Source organism: Mixophyes fleayi, chromosome 4 (assembly GCF_038048845.1).
Source record: "Mixophyes fleayi isolate aMixFle1 chromosome 4, aMixFle1.hap1, whole genome shotgun sequence".
NCBI classification, from domain to species: domain Eukaryota; kingdom Metazoa; phylum Chordata; class Amphibia; order Anura; family Limnodynastidae; genus Mixophyes; species Mixophyes fleayi.
The window spans coordinates 191,556,637-191,575,942 of NC_134405.1; the positions used below are offsets into that span (position 1 = coordinate 191,556,637).

A 19,306-nucleotide genomic window follows, 5' to 3' on the forward strand; every position below is an offset into this window, starting at 1 on the left:
CTTTGTTGAGACATCTAAAATCTCACTCACATATACTTATGTTCACTTTGGTTTTTCTTAATAATATGAACTACTCAAATAAAAAAAAATTACTTAAAAATGAAACGCACAGCTGAACACCACTGGAGATAAATTCTTTGGATAAGTCACACCCTCCCATTTTGATGTGGAGTACATGTTGCCTGGCCACTCCAGTTGTGTTTAAAATGTAATTGAAGTGACTGAACTGCATCCACTGCCAGGCCACATACAAGCATCATGTGGTCGCACACCGCTGGTCCAAAAATGAGAAAATTATACTGGTGCAAGGGCCAGATGCCTCTCTATCGAAGCCCAACCCTGGATGAGGGGGTTAATACTAATGCACCTGAAGGTCTCCATCCCAATTATAACATACTGCCAAAATAAACCCGTGGACTGGGTAAAGGGCAATGAGTGGTATGTGGAGGAGTTCTGGGGTTGGTTGGGAATCCCACAGTCATTGTCGGTGTTTCTACCCTTCTGTGACATACTCCAGTGTCAGGATGTGTGGGTTAGCCAGAGCAGCTGATCATGGCATCACGTAGCTGGTGCATTAGGGAGGGATTGAGTATGGTTTGCTGACCTCCAGCTTATAGTCCTTTCCCATAACAGGCCTCATATATATCTGAATGTGAAACCCCTGGCTTAGTGTAATGCTATTATAATGCTCTTATATGATTAAATCCATGCTAATGGCAGGAGACTTCTGTCTATTGGTACAGGTGCCTATTTTGGGTATGGACTTGACTTATGTTGCTGCAGTTAAACTCCAGCTGTCTACACTTCTTATTTCACATGGCTGATGATCAGTAGTCGAAGAGGATATTTAGAAGTGGCGGTATCAAAATTTAGAGGTGGTGGTATGAAAATTGTAATGGTCATGTAAATGGATGTAATTTTATGGTTTTCCAATGAAGGTAGTAGAAGTGTCGATATGGCATACCACTATATACATTCTCATTTGACCACTGCTAATGATAAGACAACTTGAAAGTGTAGCTATCTAACAGTGGAAACAAGTCATTTTGTAGGCTGATACAATATTCATAAAAATGCAGCCTATCAATTCACTAGGAACTTATGTCCTCACTAAGGCATTAGGCACATGTGAATTAACAGTTTGAATATTGGTCCACCACACAAATGGCTACCTTCAGTACATGTAAGTGATTGGTACACTTAAGAGTGAGTCTCTCTCTTTGGAATAATAATAAAAAAAAAGCCCCTTTCACCCAGTTAATGTTCTAATAATACTGAAAGGGGTCTGCTCCATACAAAGGAGAACTGTACCCAATAGCCAAATTTCGTCACTCAAACAGAGTCACCATGATCTTCATCGTTCCAAAACAGTAACAACCCCACAGCATACCAGTTACATGTTTATAAATCTTACGAGTTGTTTCAAAAACATGTATATTGTACATTTTTATATTATCTGTAATAACTTTCTCAATCAATAATTATGACACACTTTTTCCTATGTGCAATGCCTTTTATGTAATGCGTGCCCTATAGCTATCACATGGGCTAATATAATTAAAATAATGCCCTTACTACACATTCCTAAATCACTACTCTGATACTTTCCTTGGAGGAAAAATGAATCCACGTGCAGAGGAATTGTGATGGATAAAAGAACTGTATGTGTTTTATTTTCAGCTTGCGGAGATTGGATCTACAAGATCAATAGACTGCACTAGAAGCAATAAGTGTTTACTGTTACATAACGTAGGTTTATTTACTTTAGTAGCAATTCTTTTTACCACTGATGCCCAAAATGCTTGTTATAACATCATGATTTTTTTTTTTAAATGTTTCTTTTAGAACTGTCTGTGCACTCAGACTCATGAGAGCCTCTTTGTCCAAATATATTTCTAAAAGATGTAATATTTTCCATCTCTGTTTGCATATACACTGCCTTTTCCTTCATAGATATGCAGGAAGTGATGAGGTTGCTTTGATAAAGCTTTAATGGCGTCCCACCAGGCTTTAGTTTTTAGCACTGTTCAAGATATTTAGAGATGTTGAAAGTTAAAATCCCTTTGCAGCACTTGACAAGTAGTACATATAGATAGTGTGTGTGCGTTTTCCCTCAATAATAATAAATTTGAATAGATACACAAGGTATTTTCTTTCTATACACATATATTTAGTTTGCATATTGTGCTTTTGTAAGGAGAAAATCCATGTTTACAGAAGAGCTTTGGATGACATACAAGACAAACAATATAATAAGCAAATATTTATGATCATCTGTTGAAACGACAATTTGCTGAACTGTTTCTATTTAGAAACCTGGACTGAAAATATGCCATTAGGCACCAGTTTAAATATATTTAAATATCCACATGGTGCATAGATGCTAAAATAACAGACTACAGCCCAATCACACCTGCTTAGTGTTTGCAGCATTGATGGATGGGTAAGATAATTGATGGGGGGAAAAAAACACACAAATACATGTAGCATGACTTGCATCTGGCAGACATTATAACAAATACAGCATATGAATGCTGATATGCCAGACCAAAAGAGAACACAAATAACTATTTGATAGCATGACTTTTTCAAATGTGACTCCGGAATCTATTCAATAAGACCCCTCTGATTACAGTGATTGAAAATCTTTAAACTGTCAATTTAACAAAAAAATGTTCCCCTGCGACATAGGCTGTCAGTGGTAAGAGGAGTTTTACTGTTTGCCAAGCCAGTGTTTCTGAGCATGACATGCCCACTGGAAAACTCCCTTTTTCACAGGATATTGGGCTCAGGGGCAGATTGGCCATAGGCCTCACCAGGAGTTTTCCTGGTAGGCCGGAGGAATGTAGGGCAACTTAAGACATATTTTGCTTTTGTTTATATATTTTTTATAGAAGCGACTGGCAATCTAATCGGGCCACCCTAGCCTATTAGTGACTGGCCCTGATATTGATTTTTTTTTTATGTTGGCTGGCCCCTACCCAGGGACCAGTCAAATGATTGGATGTGCTGCACAGATCAGCCCAGGGCTGCTCTGACCTCTCCTCTCCCTGTCCCTCACCTCCAGCGGGTGAATAAAGAATGCCATGAGCGCACTAAGTGGGGCAGTTTTTTGGTACCGAGAGTCCCCTTCCTCTAGTTGTGTGATCTGCAGGTAAACATGTGCACCTTGAGCACCGCATTGGTAGCTTGTTAGTACTGTAAACAGATCTCGCTATGCAAAGGTGGTAGGATAGCATCCTGCAAATCAGGGGATCAGACGTCTTAAATCTAGGTAAGTAATCTCAATGCTTCCTGTTTAGTCAATATTTATATTGGAGAAACCTCAGCATGTTGAAATTGCATATCATGATTTTACTTAGTATGTTATATCAAATTAATAGAACAAATGCATATGCAAATACTATAGCAAAAAAATATGATTTTCCTAATTTTGCTAATGTGGTTTCAGGTAATAACTTCAAGTGCAATGATTCATGAAAACGCTGCTATTACAATTTAATTGAGAGAAAACTGTATTTGTTAATTATATATGGACATCTATTCTGTTGTTGATATTGTGTGGGAGATTTGAAAAAAGCAGAACATTGGTTCCCTACAGTGGCGCCCGTATAATTGATGGTATTCCTGTAGTGTGGAGGTGACGGCGGGATGTGTTGTGTGGGGGTAGCAGCTGGTGTATTTCTGTAGTATTTGGCAGTCGGTATTGATGTAGTGTAGGGATGGCAGTAGTGTATTGATGTGGTGGGGGGTGGCAATGGGGTGTTAATGTAGTATGATGATGGCGGCAGGGGGTATTGCTGTAATGTAATGTGTGGCATTGTGTATAGTGATAGTGGCGGTGGGGGTATTGCTGTAGTGTGAGGGTGGCGGTGGGGGTATTGCTGTAGTGTGAGGGTGGCGGTGGGGGTATTTCTGTAGTGTGAGGGTGGCGGTATTTCTGTAGTGTGAGGGTGGCGGTGGGGGTATTGCTGTAGTGTGAGGGTGGCGGTATTTCTGTAGTGTGAGGGTGGCGGTGGGGGTATTGCTGTAGTGTGTGTGGGTGTCAACAGGCATATGGATGTAGTGTGTTTGGGAGTTAATATTTCTATAAAGGGGGAGAAGGTATTGCTGTAATGTGTGGATCATATAGCCGAATGCTGTAATGTGGGGGAAGGTGAATCGCTATATCGTGGGAGTATTGCTGTAAATTAGGTTATTACCGATTGTTGTAATGTGGGGGGTATTGATGATTACTAATAAATATTGCGCACGGGTAGCTCTACTTATATGCGGATTGTTTGGTAATAACAGCTGCTGGGATTGTTAAAGGTATTCCAAACCATATAAACAAGCGATGAAGAAGGTAAAAATCAGCGCTACGTTAATTACTAAAATACTAAGCTAAAACAATGGCAAAAATATCTGTGCAATGTGATATGTATTTATGATTACTGTAATGTGGGAGTTTTGCTGTAACAGGAGGGGAAGGAGGGCTGCCGAGCAACAACTGTGCTTAACACAAGTAGTGTAACTGAAAGATCAGGTAGTAGAGAGACTTTTTGCCAACAGTCTTATTGTAGGACTGTCTCTCACACTCAGGACTTTACAAGTGGTTGGAGGATGGTCTAACACTGTCTAAAGCGATAGCTCCAGCCCTTGTATGCTGGTTACTCGCATATCCAGCTACATGGCAGCACCTACACTGGTGGTCTGCCTCTTGTTGACTTGAACACTCCGACTGACAATTTGGGGTCTATTTATTAATATGTGGCAATAAGGCTGAAAAATCAGCTATCTATGAAATTCATTAATAACTTTCAGAGGCAACTGAGCGATATGAAAAATCAAATAAAAATAGTGGAACAAATGATCCCAAAACTTCCCAAATGCTCCCACACCCTGATATTTGTCCTCCCGTTCCCCGGGGGGAAATTAAAAATATGTAAAACTAAAATCCATACATTTGTCCATGGACCTCTTTACCAATGTTAGATATTGTACACATGTTTACTATACACACACTAAGGAGAACTAGCTGATTATATTTTGCAGTTATTATTTCGACTGGCACTGCTTAAAAGTAATCAGCAGAAGCAGAATTTTTGCTTGCTTTTTACTATTTATTGCTTTTAAAATTAAAGAATATTTATTGTTATATAAAAAGCAAAAAAATATATAATTTATTTTGTGTAGATCATAAAATAAAATTATTATTTCTTGTAAAATGGGAACATCCCCAAAATGTGAAAAATCCGTCCAGTAATGAAGTGGTCAAGTAGCATTTTATTAATTTGTATCTTTTTTTTAATCTTTATTATCATCATTATGAGAACATCTGACAGTGAGAAAGATGATTTGTAATTAGCCTAATGATTTTTATATGAAGTGTAAAGATCTTTAGGCTGTTATGACACAATCTAATTTTTCAACCAATGACACGTGACGTTCAAAAGCTTGTGTTGTACATATAGTAGTTAATAGGAAACGCTGAATACTTGTCACACAAGCTATTTTATGCTACAGAAACACAACATGCTTTCTCAGGAACTATATACACATTTTCAGTTTTAGAATTTGGGATTTTTCTATTCTATTTTTCTTTAAAATATTAGTGGAACATACTGATATAGCTTAAGCAAATGTAATCTTGTTTCACTGCTCATTTGCTTCCATTCTTAAAAGAAACCTCGTCATTAATTACTCTGCCAAGGCAAACTGAGATAATTTGATGGCTTAATCAGTCTATATTTTTTTTTACGTTTTTCAATTAAGCAGTCTTATGTGTTGTGTCCAGATAAATTTGGTGGTGTTTGTGGGGATTAAGATCATTGGATGTTTATGAGACTGAGATGATGCTAAATAAATAATGTACTTGCAGAAGTGGTAGTATGGAAAATGTAAGTGACTGGAATGTGATAGTTTTACAATGAAGGCAGTAAGGGAAGTGACAGAAATGGCATATCACCGTATACCAGCCCACTACAATTTTAGAAAGAGTTACTGCATAATGATACATTAAGGAATGGAGTGTCAGACCTCTTTGTATTGTAGGTCTGGAGAGCAGTCTGTAGCTAAGGTGCTGCTTCTTGTCTGCTCATAAAAATTTAGGAAATTATTTCTCAATAGATCTAAAATATTTGGGTGGGATAGGAATAGTTTATAATAGAGAAATCTAGACACTACTTTCATTTTTATCCTGCTTATTCTCCGATTCCATGTGCTCATCCTAGAACTAGTTCAGATGACTTAAGCAGTGGTAAAAGACTGAGAAAATTGAATCAGGGTTATGAAGTACTTTAATTCCTAGATGTCACACACCAGGCTTTCAGGTTCTGTCACTTACCTCTTCGCTGCTTTTCCAAGTTGTTCCTGAAGTCCTCAGGCTCTGCTGGTTTCAGACCTCTCTGTAAGATGCTGCTCAGTCTGTCTCCACTCCTGAGATCCCTACAGAATCAGAGTATGGGTGTGGTCATCTTGGATTTGGTCAGATGATTTCTCTCAGTCAATCAGGTGATAACAGCCTCCATTTCAGATCCCTTTCAAAACCAGTCCATGGGAGCTGCCATCTTGGATACAGACACCTGATCCATCTCAGCAACTCAGAGTGCTGCTTCTGTCCAGCTGATTGCAGTCTCCAATCAGGAATCAACAACAATTATAAAGTACTTCCTGAAGCCCATACCTGTTGTCAGTGCAATGTTGTATTTCAGATGCCAACCTGGTTCCCAGCAGTTTTGCTATCTATCTTGCTTCAGCCTTGCAATTAATCCAGCTCTGACAGTGCAGTCTGTATTCTGGCTCCAGTCTGATTCCAGCACTCTGGTTCCATTCCAGTATTCCGGTTCCAGTCTGGTCCAGCAATCCAGTTCCTGTTTGCTCTCCTCTGCTAGTGTAATTACCATCAGCACCAGTCCATTCACTACATGCAAAGAAACATTATCAGGCTATCCAGGTTTGTCCATCTAGTCACCAGTCCAGCCCCAGAGACACAACCCAGTCTGGGTACAGACAGATCCTGAGGCGTGATGCTAGATCAGCTATATATGACTGCTGCCTCTGAAAGGGAAAGGTTTGACTGCTAAACTTTGTGGAAGTGTGATATTAAGAGCTTTGGATTTTGAAAAGTTTATTTTAAAATTTGAAACGCATCCAATATTTAGCAAGACTTAAATCAGAATAGGGAGTAAAAGTGAAGAATTTGTGACAGGAGGTTGGAATCTGCAAATATTGCAATTTTACATTCCACTCCATATATTACTTGGATTGTTTGTTATTGCTATATCTATGAATTCCATTATTAAAATGTATATTAATAGGGATGGGAAGTCCAGTCTGCTACTGTTTGAAATATAAATTAGCTAAAAGTGGAACCTGTTGAATCCAAACTCCTGCATAAGGAATCTTGTATAACACCATTTTACATAACAAAGAATTTTCCCCTATTCCTCGTTATTGGAGAGTAGACTCCATAAAACCCCAATCGACCCTATTGAATACTTTTCTTCATCTATAGAAAGAAGCATCATAGGGATACCATGTGTGTGGACATGATATCAGTAATCATAATCGTGTTATCATTGGCTTTACATAGAAGTACAAAGCCTTCCTAGTCATAGTGGACAATACCACCTCCACCAAACTTTACAGTTTGTAGTAGGCATTGGGGCTGGGAGCGTTCTCCTGGCATCCACCAAACCCAGATTTGTACGTCATACTTACAGATGCTGAAGCGGGATTCTTAAATCTGGAGAACTCATTTCTACTCTTCCAGTGGTCCAGTCAGTGCTCAAACCACTCCAGTCAATGTTTGGCATTTCCCATGATGATCTGAGGCTTGTGTGCAGCTCTGCCATGGAAACCCAATCCAAGAAGTTATTCCAGAGGCAGTTTTGGAAATTTGTAGTGAATGTTGCAACCTAGGACTGTTGTTGCTCCTACACATTTCAGATTATCAATAACAGCACATATAGTTAACCATTGCAGCTCTAGCAAAGCAGAAATTTGATAAACTGACATATTGGCAAGGCATCCTATGACAGTAACACATTTATTGGGTCATAATCAAAAGCTCAGTGACTTTCATTCTACAGCTAATGTTTGACTATAGAGATCGCATGGCTGTACGCTTGATTTTATGCAACTGTTAACAAAGGGCATGACTAAAATGACAAAACACACTAATTAGAAGGAGTGTTCAGATACTTTTGACTTTGTGTAGTGTATTAAGCAAGGGGCAATATAATTATTTTCTACTAACTGACCTAACACTAATAAATCACTTAAATACTAACTAATGGGGATAGAATGAGTTTATTAAGGAGCAGGGTAATTGTATTAAATACAGAAGTGGAAGCTGCTCAATCAATATATAGACTATAGCAGGTGCTTGAAAGGGTGGGGTTATCCTAAAAGGAACAAACACACAAGATTTTCCCCCAGCACACTGCTATATCCAGCAAAAGACCTGCCAAACACTTCCTTATACAGAAGTGTTTGTTCCTTTTAGGATTACCCCACCCTTCCAACACCTGCTATAGCCTATAAATTGATTGAGCAGCTTCCACTTCTGTATTTGTCTGAGAGGCATGTTGGTGTCAGTAGCTGAGAGGGGGGTACTGGCGCTGAATTGTTGTTTGGAGGCTTCTGGGGTACCTCTTTGGTAAGTAAGCTCTCAATTTAAAAACACATATGTATGGCCCAAATATATGGGACTCTCACTGTTTAGAGTTAGGATCACCTTATTAGCAAAAGTGCCTTGGGGTGGCTTTAACATACATTTGCAAATGTGTGCAACTAAGTCTTTTGCATTTTTATCTACAGTAGAAATGGCAGATCTGTTGCTGGCTATAGCAGTGTGCTGGGGAAAATCTTATGTGTTTGTTCCTAATTGTATTAAATGACAGAAAAAATTGTATAATCTTTTATATTATATTATACCACAATAACTATTGCTCTTATCTTTCCGTGAATGTAGAGAAGAGGGATGTGAACTAAAAGTTTAACTCTAATGGCTATGATTCGTTATAGCAGGCAGAGCTCTCCGACAGTCTAAGAACCCAAAATTCCTGTAGTGTGCAGCAGCAATTATAGCCCAGGCAAGCCCACTGCACTTTAAGGAGCAAAGTGCTACTTTTATAATTGTTAAGCTAGGTACACACTACACTGTTTTCGACCAATAATCAGCTGAGTCAACCAACATACGACCGCTCATTCAAAAATCGGGTCAGTGTGTACAGTGACACGATGGTCGAAAGTATGCACAAATGGACGATTGTCGCCTCATTTGGTTGGTCGTACCGTTTAATATTTTCGTTCCAATCTCGTTTCTGCTGTGTAGTGTGTATAAACTTCCGACCGATCCACAACAGTGTGTACGAAATTACAGTCATTGCTCACGACAACATGGTTGTAAAAAGTCGCTAAAGGGACGTCCGCTCTTCCCTTTATCGTTCTAAACCAGGCTAGTGTGTATGCTGTCCATGGACCGAGCGATCAGACCATCGATCGCATGTAAAATCGCTCGGCATAAAAAGTTGGTCGAAATTTCTGTAGTGTGTACCCAGCTTTAGTGATTGTTTTGACTGAGTGTGCTAATCTGTGTAAATACTCTATACTCAAGCTCTAGACAGAGACTCCTGGTTAGCACCCAGCCCACTATTGTTGTTATCATATTCAATTAATGGAATGGACAGTTTTATTACACGTGTGATGCAATGTAACATACAATTCCCTGGGAAGTGCTTTTAATGTATTGCTTTTCACTATTCTTTAATTTCCTTCATGTTATGACATTTAACATATTTTGTCTTTTTATCTTCAGACGGGGTTTGGCAGCTCTTTCCCTTTGGGCTTTCTAATTAAATGTATGTTTCTCAATGGCTATGATAACTGATTTGTTCAGCAGAGCAGCCATAATAACTTTCAATAATGGGGATATAGCAAAGGACGTTTCGAATGAATGTGCTTTATGATGAAGATACTGTATAATGTGCTCCACCTTAATTATCTCTCTTAACATGGGTGCAAGTTGGCTGCTATTGTTTCATATTATTCATTTCAATTCATATTGCGTTTTAACATCTTTCCTTATTATCCTAAACTCTTGATCCCAAAAAGATATTATAACATTGGTAGAATAGAGTGATTCTTAATCACTACTGACTCCAGCAAAAGATTCCTAATGGAATCTAAATCAGAAATTACACATTTTACTCTTATAAATCAAGTGTTAAATGACACACAGCTTTAAAAACCCAATTGGCAATTTTGGAAAAAGCCACTCTTTAGTATTTATATCAAGGTTGCATTTCAGCAGCAAGAGAATAAAGTGAGCAATGTATCATACAAAAGAGGAATTTTTTTTTTTCAAACAGTCCCATTAAAGTGTGTGTAATTTTTGTGATAGAATTCTAGACTCATAACCCATTAAGTATTATTTCTTAACTATATGAGAATGAAAGGTTAGATTTTTTTTTTAACTATTCCCCCAAATTAAATCGTTCAGATATAGTCTAAACCATGAAGCTAAAATTCAATGATTAGTTTTAGCCTGACATTGCTTCTCAACTGTGTTTAAAAAGCAAAGTACAACCTGTTTCTCCTCCTCCCCCTTTCCTGCCCTCCTCATCCCCACCACGATGGCAGGCCACATAGCCTCCTTCACAGGGCCGTCGAGCGGAATTTGGGGCCCTGGAAAAGCATCTTTCTGGACCCCCCTCCACACACAGCAGGAGAAGGGATGCGCGACGATGCACTGTTGAATAGGGAGTGGCCAACATGGGCTGTGGCTGCGCCTCTTTACACATGACATTATGGGGAGATTCAATTAGCTGCAACGTGTCTTTGGAATGTCCATGGCAGCAGAGCTTTTATTAGAAATTTCTACCATAATTGCTGGTAATCTGTGTGGAGCGATGTCCTCGCGCCACGCAATTTTGTCCATTATGTATTAAAATGGTAGTGCTCTCACCTACTTGTTATTGCAGCTTTCACAACCTGGTACTGAATTCTTGTATGAATCCTGGAATGTTGGGACCTGTTTGGAAAATGTACATTAAATATGTAAAAAATGTAGTGAATACAGTACACAACACAGATCACGCAGTACATAATTATATAACAAGCAAAATGGGTGTGATAAAAATAATCATCCTGCTGATGAAGTCTCCCTTAAATACTATACCATAGGCGACTTTTCCCCTCTTTTTTTGTCTCTCAGATTTCGTCATATCGCCCTTACCACCCAAAGTTTGAAGGGAGGCTTCCACCTTGCATGAAGGAGGTGTCTTACACAATCTTGAACTGAGCACCCTCTTTTATTAATATTGGCTTCTCTCTCTCTCTCTCTCTCTCTATCTATCTATATATATATATATATATATATATATATATATATATATATATATATTAAAGCTTTTAGAGCGGCTTTTAATTTTTAGCATGCAGTATGTAATATGTTATAATAAAACATTTAACACACCACCCCCACGGCCAGATCATAAGCCCCTCCAGACACAGCATAAGTCCCCCCTCCCTGACACAGTATAAGTCCACAAACACAACATTAGTCCCCCCTGACACACCATACTCACCTAAGCCGTGTTGGTTTAGAGATGGAGCTCCTCCTCGCTCTGCCGGCTGCAGGGACAGTGTGTGATGATGTCGCACACTGTCCAGGGACTGGGAGCTGCTGACATCTGTCAGCTCGCTCCCTCCTCAATACCCCACCCTCACAAAAAAGATGTGAGTATGCGCGTGTGGGCGCGCCACCTGCTGGGGAATTTATTTTAATTTTTTTTATTTCGTTTTTAAAATCATTAAAAAATATATATATATTACCTGAGTGCTGGACTCGGGCCCCGTCCCCCTCTTGGCGCACCTTCATTCCGCCTATAATAGTTCCTCAAGAATTTGATCAGTGAATGTCATATTCAACTTTCTAGACTGACATCATATTCACCTAATTGCTGTATATACGTTATCAATGACATCTTGTAAAATGTTTGACACTTTTTATATTTTGCTGATCTTTGCATAAAATAAAGGCTTTAGAAGAAAAATAAATTACAACCACTTCCCTTATAAGCATGGCGTAATCATCACAAGCGTGGTTATCGCCAGCACTAATGGGATAATTGCACCATTAGCGCTGATGAGACCTTTGATGAATAGGGAGATAACTAGACCTATAGCCAACTGTTTTTTGTTGAAAATAAGGCGTTTCATCCAATGATACATAGATGAGTAAGCCCTTTATTGCAGCCTAAGCAAAGGTCCTTATTTCTTAGATACTTTAGTGAAAAATTATTAATAATACCACTTTCATACTGCCGCCCTGGCAATATCCCGGGTTGTTAACCCGGGATATTGCCGGGGCACAGGGCAGTATAGATAAGAAGATTCCCGGGTCGGGCGGGTTCATACTGCACCTGCCCGACTCGGGTTTTAGAAAAAAAAAAGTGTAAAAAAATGTTTTAATTAAAAAAAAATACATAACAAATGTTTACTTAACTTATTTTCAGCCAGCGGTGTCTCCGGTGCGTTGCCGGCTGTCAGGGGGACCTCTGGGTACTAAAATGACGTTATTTCTAGTCCATTAGAAATTACATCATTTTAGTACCCAGAGGTCCCCCTGACAGCCGGCAACGCACCGGAGACACCGCTGGCTGAAAATAAGTTAAGTAAACATTTGTTATGTATTTTTTTTTTATTAAAACATTTTTTTACACTTTGCTTTTTTTTTTTACAGTATGAATGGTGAGACCCGGGAATTACACGGGTTGCACCATTCATACTGCAGGCTAGCGGGGCCCAACCCGGGAATTACCCCTCGCTAAATCCCGGGATTTTAGACCCGGGATTTTGTGGTTGGACTATTCATACTGCACCAAGACCCGGGTATTTCAGCGTGCCTCTGTAAAAACCTGGGTTTTTGGTGCAGTATGAATGGGGTTTAAGTAAATTCTGGTATCATTACATTGTTCAAATCCATGGATGAACTTCATAGATTATGAGAGCAGTCAAGATGGCAGCATTAAGGATTTCCATGCACAGTAACTTTTGTTTTTATGTTTTACAAGACATTTTATTGAAAATACTTGCCAAGTTTTAAAATCTACCCTAAGGGAGATCCCAGAGGGTAGGTTAAGTGGTAAATGCAAGGGAAAATGGCACTGCAAACCATGTGCTTTTGCCTCATCCTTTGCGGTGAAATTCAGCAAACACATCATCCAGCCACAGGCAGGGACAAAATGACACAATTTGAGGCCCCCTGTTCATTAGGAAGAACCGCTTACTTTTTCCTGGTGTCAAGTTTATATTGTTTATAGTGACACTATTGTACTGGCAAGCATTGCATTTATTAATATACAGTATGTCTGCCTTTTGATAGATTTTCCCGTTTGCCATAAAAATTAAAATTGTTGGATATTTTTCTTCATGGGTGTATTCTCTTCACTATTGTTGCTCTTGGATTGGCATTAAGGCTTGATGTTTATCAGGGAAGCACCCCACTGATCACTGTTTGCATTGGAAACTAGTTTTAATGTGAGAGCATGGCCTCAAGACACATCTGAGTCGACAGCTTGATCCTATAACCTGTCTGAATGCTCCCATAAGCAGTTTCAATTTCTCCTTAGACATTGGTTTGTGATTTAGAATTCATTATGGCCTTTTGGCCTTCAGCAGTCTATAGTTTGTCCCAAATATCAGACCTGCAAAGACACTTTTTCGAAACAACTCCTGAAATTTCTAAATCCTGAGCCTGAGAACACTTAAACAGATCTTGATAGACACCTGCAGGCTTCTGATGCTGGAAGTTGACATACATATTAAATCAAAACTGTTATTGGTATTTAGCATTTTACTGTACAAAACAGACAAGTAATTAACAATGAGCAGTGTGGAAAAAGAGGGAAACACACAAAAGAGTGGTGGAGATCCAATGAAGAATTTAATGATTGGCAGAGTATAAACATTTAGCCTTGTTACCAACTGTAGATTAAATCCAACCCATCCCTATTGTCTGTTACCACAGTTATCAGCATTTCTTTGTGCATTATTTAGGTGACTTGATAGCTGTGTGTGATGGTTACTTCAGCATACAACTTTTATGAATTTATATAGTTAAGTGGACTAGTTAAACCAAGTAAGAGAATAAGCACAAATCACTTTGAAAAGGGCGTCACTAGTTAAGGAAACAATTTATTGACAGCAATTTGAAGAGAATAACAAGGATTTTTTTTAAGCCGTTCACTGTACATTAGAATATTTCAATGCAGGAAAAGGTTTAGTATAGTTAAACCTCTCTGCAGGGGAGGGCTGGCAAATTTTAGCCCAAGGGACAAGTCTTGACTCAGCAGCCTAATTTAAAGGAAAAAATGCAGGTGGCCCAGTGACCCAGCCCAAGGTAGCCCATTATGGGACCGGCTTGGGGGACAGATGCCCCCCTTTCCCTCTAGCCCAGCCAGCCCCTGCCTCTCTGAATTCAGCATCTTTAGTGAAAATGTGATAGTCCTTCGGTGGACATTTGGGTTGCCTACACAGCTATATCTTGCTTACAACTAGAGATAATAAGGCTAATAAGGGTATGAAATAGGGATATTGCTCTTTCCACAGGAAGAGGATAGTTTAAGCTCTACATCCATGAGGCCGATGAGTATGGATGCTATTCTCAGTTTGTATTCAAACTAGCTGATATGGAACATTTCCAAAGCTTAATTGGGCTAATCTTGGCTTTCTAGTACTTCATATTAGGTACCAAAAAGCTGCCAGAACATTTATGTAAATATGTTAATTTGCATGTTTTTTTTTGTGGGACTTTGTTATTCCAGATGCATTTTTATAGTTTTTTCTGGAAATGACTGTAGCTAAAACTAAGATTAGTATGGCGATAGGTAACATCCTGAAGTTGTAAAGAAGATGAGAAAAGACTACAATCTTCATGACATTTATATTGCCCACCCACAGTCTCATAAGAAATTAGCACGGTGGGATGGTTCATTCTATCAACGGAACCCACATCTAGAGTAAAGTAAGAAATATAGTGATCATTCAGGATCAACCAAAAATTTAGTGCAATCATCGTTCACAACAGTGAAGGAACAGTAATATATTTCTGATGTTTCTGTATTTAGTTTTGGCCATGAGAATGCAGAATAAAAAGCATATTGAGTAATGACTTAAGGGGCTTTAATTCTTAATGGTCATTAGAGCATAGTTGGTAAATAGACTATCCTTGTAGTCCATTTCTCCCACAGTCAGTCCTGTTTGATCTAACTGAGCAAAAAGCACTTCGTACAACTCTGGCTCAAGCAATATAAATATTTGCAGACTGTGAACCAGGGATTTTAAGGCTGGCCCAAGGAGAATTATAAATTATATGTCCATAGTGTATATATTAAAGGCCCTTTGTCCACATGTAGGGCTTCACACAAAAAGGACCAGGAGTGGACATCAAAACCATTTTCCATATTTAGCATTTGTCTACACATTGGGGTCTGAGGGATACTGGTTAGGGATATTGTTAATTATTTTCCTAGTACTATCCAAAATTTGTGTACACAACCTGGTCTCTGTTCATCAGGAGCCAAAATGAATGGCAAAGGCTTGATATCCAGGTTAAGTAGGGTGCTGTGAGTCCTTATAGTACTTAGTATTTGTTAATGTCATAATATTGGCTAAATACATTTCAGGGGAATTTTTTCAATTTCACTGCTATAATTGATTAAATGTTTTAACTTGGGAGCTAACATTTCTCAGAATTTCTTGTAATACATATGTGAATGGCCATAATGTCCTACCAATTTTGTAGTGACATGATGGAATCCTACTCTGCATTCAGTAGAGTTAAATACTCTTAAGAGAGGGTTAGCAGGGCACAGTCAGTTACATTTTAAGTTCAGTACTCCCAAAGGTACACTGTCATTTAACTTGGACAAAGAGTTAAAGAAGTTCCGCAAAGTCTTCTATAATTTATCACTGTTGCAGAAAACTCTCTCACCTGTCTCTCTTATCACATACATAGATCTCGTCTAACGTGTCATCACATGCATATAGTAATTATTGGTGAATCTATACAATTTGAAATTAATCCACATTCTGCCTTTGCTCTAATGTTTTTGATTTGGTGACTATTTACAGGAGAAGGGAATGACTGGCTTCAGCTGTTCTCTATTGTAATCATTCTCTAATTGGCACTTTTTTCAAATTGTTGCTTCTGTAAAGCTTGTGTTTTTTTAATGTGGCCCAAATAGAGGCTACAATGTGTGTACAGCACACATTCAAGCAACGTAGGCAGATAGGGTGGCATGACTGCAAAATGTTTCCTAACTTGGACTTTAACTTGGTAAAAGTAGATGAGCCATCAACAGTGATTCTTTAAGAGGCTCTAGATATTTGAGAGAAATGAGATGAATTTGCCAAGCTCCCTATCATGATGTGAAAAAAAAACCCAATGGGATATTTTACATGATATGGAGGATAGTATTTTGTGTGGTGTCACACTTTTTACGGTCAGCAGATCCTCTTTATGGGTTTACCTAGTTTGACGCCACCTACTGAGAGGTGCGGAGTCTAATGACCCCAAAGGTCCATAGCCCCGCAAGGGGTTATGGACTTTTGCGGGGATATGGACTTGCCTGCTTTCGTGCTGCAGATCGCGGTTCTCCAGGTAGGTGCTAAATGAAACCCAGTGGAGAAACAACAGAGAAGAGGATATAAATTGGTAGTGGTGTGCTGCTGGATATACAACAAACTGGTAAACTTAGAAGCACAATAACAGGAGTATTGGGTGCAATGATCTGTGGCTGGTAGATGCTGAGGTCCAGGACTGCTGACAGCTGAGGAGCTGGATAGAAAGTAGCAACTGGTAGCAGCAGAGTACCCGAGAGTCCAGAGGATGCCTGGAAGCACAATATAGAAGTACAGGGTACAATAGTCTGCGGCTGCTAGATGCTGAGGTCCAGAAATGCTGGCAGCAAGGAAACTGAATCAACATGCGCAGACCCGATTTCAAGATGGCGCCGGCCAGGACCCACGGTGCTGCACGCTTGAGATCGGAGGGAGCTAGTCTGACCAGATAATCCGGGATCCGACCGCAGAATCGGTGGGTACAGCGTGTTATAGTGAGCATATAATGTGTTCTCTAGTTGTGCTTGTGAAGATGGGAGTAAAATGTTCCTTTGGGATGAATTTTCTTTTGCAGTTCCGTTCTAACTGGAATACTGTATAAGGATATTTATGCAATGTAAAATGTAAAAGTAGGTTGCTCATAGGACAGCAAGGTGGATGGATGGTACAGTTTAAGGACAACATCTCTAGATATTGCTGGATTGTGAGGCCTAACCCAATGTAATCTGTCCATTTGCAGCTCTGATCTATCAATCTGTGAGATGAGAGCAGTAAGTAGTTAGGTAGTATGCTCTGATAGGTCAGCTGTCATTTTGTGTACCCCGTACCTTCCACTTTGCATCTTATTCCGCAGTGCAAATGTCCTGTTTTTCTAGTTTAGAGCAGTCTACAGCTAATGTGACATTTAAATGATGTTCAAGGGAATGGGTGCCTTGACCCAGGGCAACTGCCAATATTTGCCCATGCTGTTGCTAGCTCACTGCGGAATACCTGCTAAATATAGCACCAATACCAGAAGGTTGCATTAGATTCATAGCTTAAGGTGATGCACAAAGTGAAGCCACCAACTCTTGGAAAAGAAGAGCCGGACCAGAGATACAGACCTGCATGTCTGCTGACAGCTCTCCTGTTTCAGCCACAACTGGTAATTGTGCTGCTTCTCACTTCTTATTGTAGACCAGCCAAATGAACAGCATTGGAGCCACTTAAACATTTCTGCCAATTGTATACATTGTTTTACCAGGAATATGTCTGCCTTGCAAAAAGTGGAATTGCCATTACTACTCTACAGGCAGATTTAATCTGGCTATGCTCTCAGCTGGCTCAATTTACTGCACTGCTTATATATCTAATCAAGAAGCTGTCAGATTTTGTTTCTCCCAGTTCTTCTTGTTCTAATACTGTTGATTTGCTTCAATCAGCTTTATCTGCTTCTGATTCAGTGCAAGCAGTACCTCTCAACAATGCGACTACAAAACTACAGTTATCTAAAAACTACTATGTAAAAACTGACTGTGTAGCAAAACCCAGGCCTGCTGGTCGCCCACGGCCCCATCTGACCGAGGAAGTGCAATGGCGCAAAACACTACTTACAAGACTGTCCACTCCGCAGACCATGTCATCCTATAGAACAGTCTTCAGCTCACTCCTTTCCTGATCCTGGATTTGTTTGCACTTCACCTCCTGATGCTACATTTCAACCATATCTGTTCCCTGGGACAGATCAGGTTAAAATACTTTCCAGTGCCAGTCACCTGTCCTGAGGTGCCAGCTTCTAGCTCTGAGGTGCCAGCCGCTTCCTCTAGCTCTGAGGTGCCAGCCTCTTCCTCTAGCTCTGAGGTGCCAGCCTCATCCTCTAGCTCTGAGGTGCCAGCCTCTAGCTCTGAGGTCCAGAGAGGGCGCTGCCTTTACAGCCTGCTCCTGAGAGGGTCCTGTCCCTCCCGTCCACTCCAGAGACATTGCTGATGGTTTAGCCCGAGGCATCTTGGGGTGCAGTCTGGTCCGAGGCTTCTCACAGTGCTGTCCATTCCGAGGATACTCACAGTGCAGTCCAGATCGTGTGCCCAACCCGAGCCTCCTTCCAGGTCGTGTGCCCAACCCGGGCCTTCCTCCAAGTCGTGTACCAAACCCAGGCATTCTGTAACCGAGGGTGTACAGTCCGAGCTGTCTCCTGCATGGGTGCCCAGTCGAAATCTGTCTTTTCTAATTCACATAAGGACAAGGCTGCTCTGTCGTCCCAGCCAGTGACTCCTCACAGTCCGCCTCTCAGCCGGGGTTCCGCTTCTCAGCCGGTGTAACCAGAATTCCGGTCACCTACCTTTGAGGGGATCATCTTTTAATTAAGTGCCCTTTTTTTGTACCTTTCTATTTTCCCTCTGTACCAGGCCTTGTCAACAACTAAAAAAGGCAGATACTATTCCTGTTGTCCAACTTTAGAGGGGAAGCTATGGAATGGACAAACCCCTTTATTGAGACTAATCATCCCATCCTCTCTAGGCTACAACTTTTTACTGAAGCAGTGATCAGGAAGTTTGCCTCATCTCTTGCTGTGTCAACTATACAATTGGCAATATCTCTAATCACTCTGATCCAGGAATTACCTTTGTGTTCTACCTAAGTGGCTCAGTCTTCCAGCCCCCAAAATGTCTTGTGAAGAGAAAAGGAAAAAAGAAGAGAGGAGGTCTGCTGACTTTCA

General features: G+C 40.0%; 1 protein-coding gene across 3 annotated transcripts in view; it reads left to right on the forward strand.

The window, feature by feature from the left end:
• The window catches only part of IMMP2L (inner mitochondrial membrane peptidase subunit 2), a 906,113-nt gene that overhangs the window by 219,657 nt on the left and 667,150 nt on the right, over positions 1-19,306 (forward strand). The window lies entirely within an intron of this gene.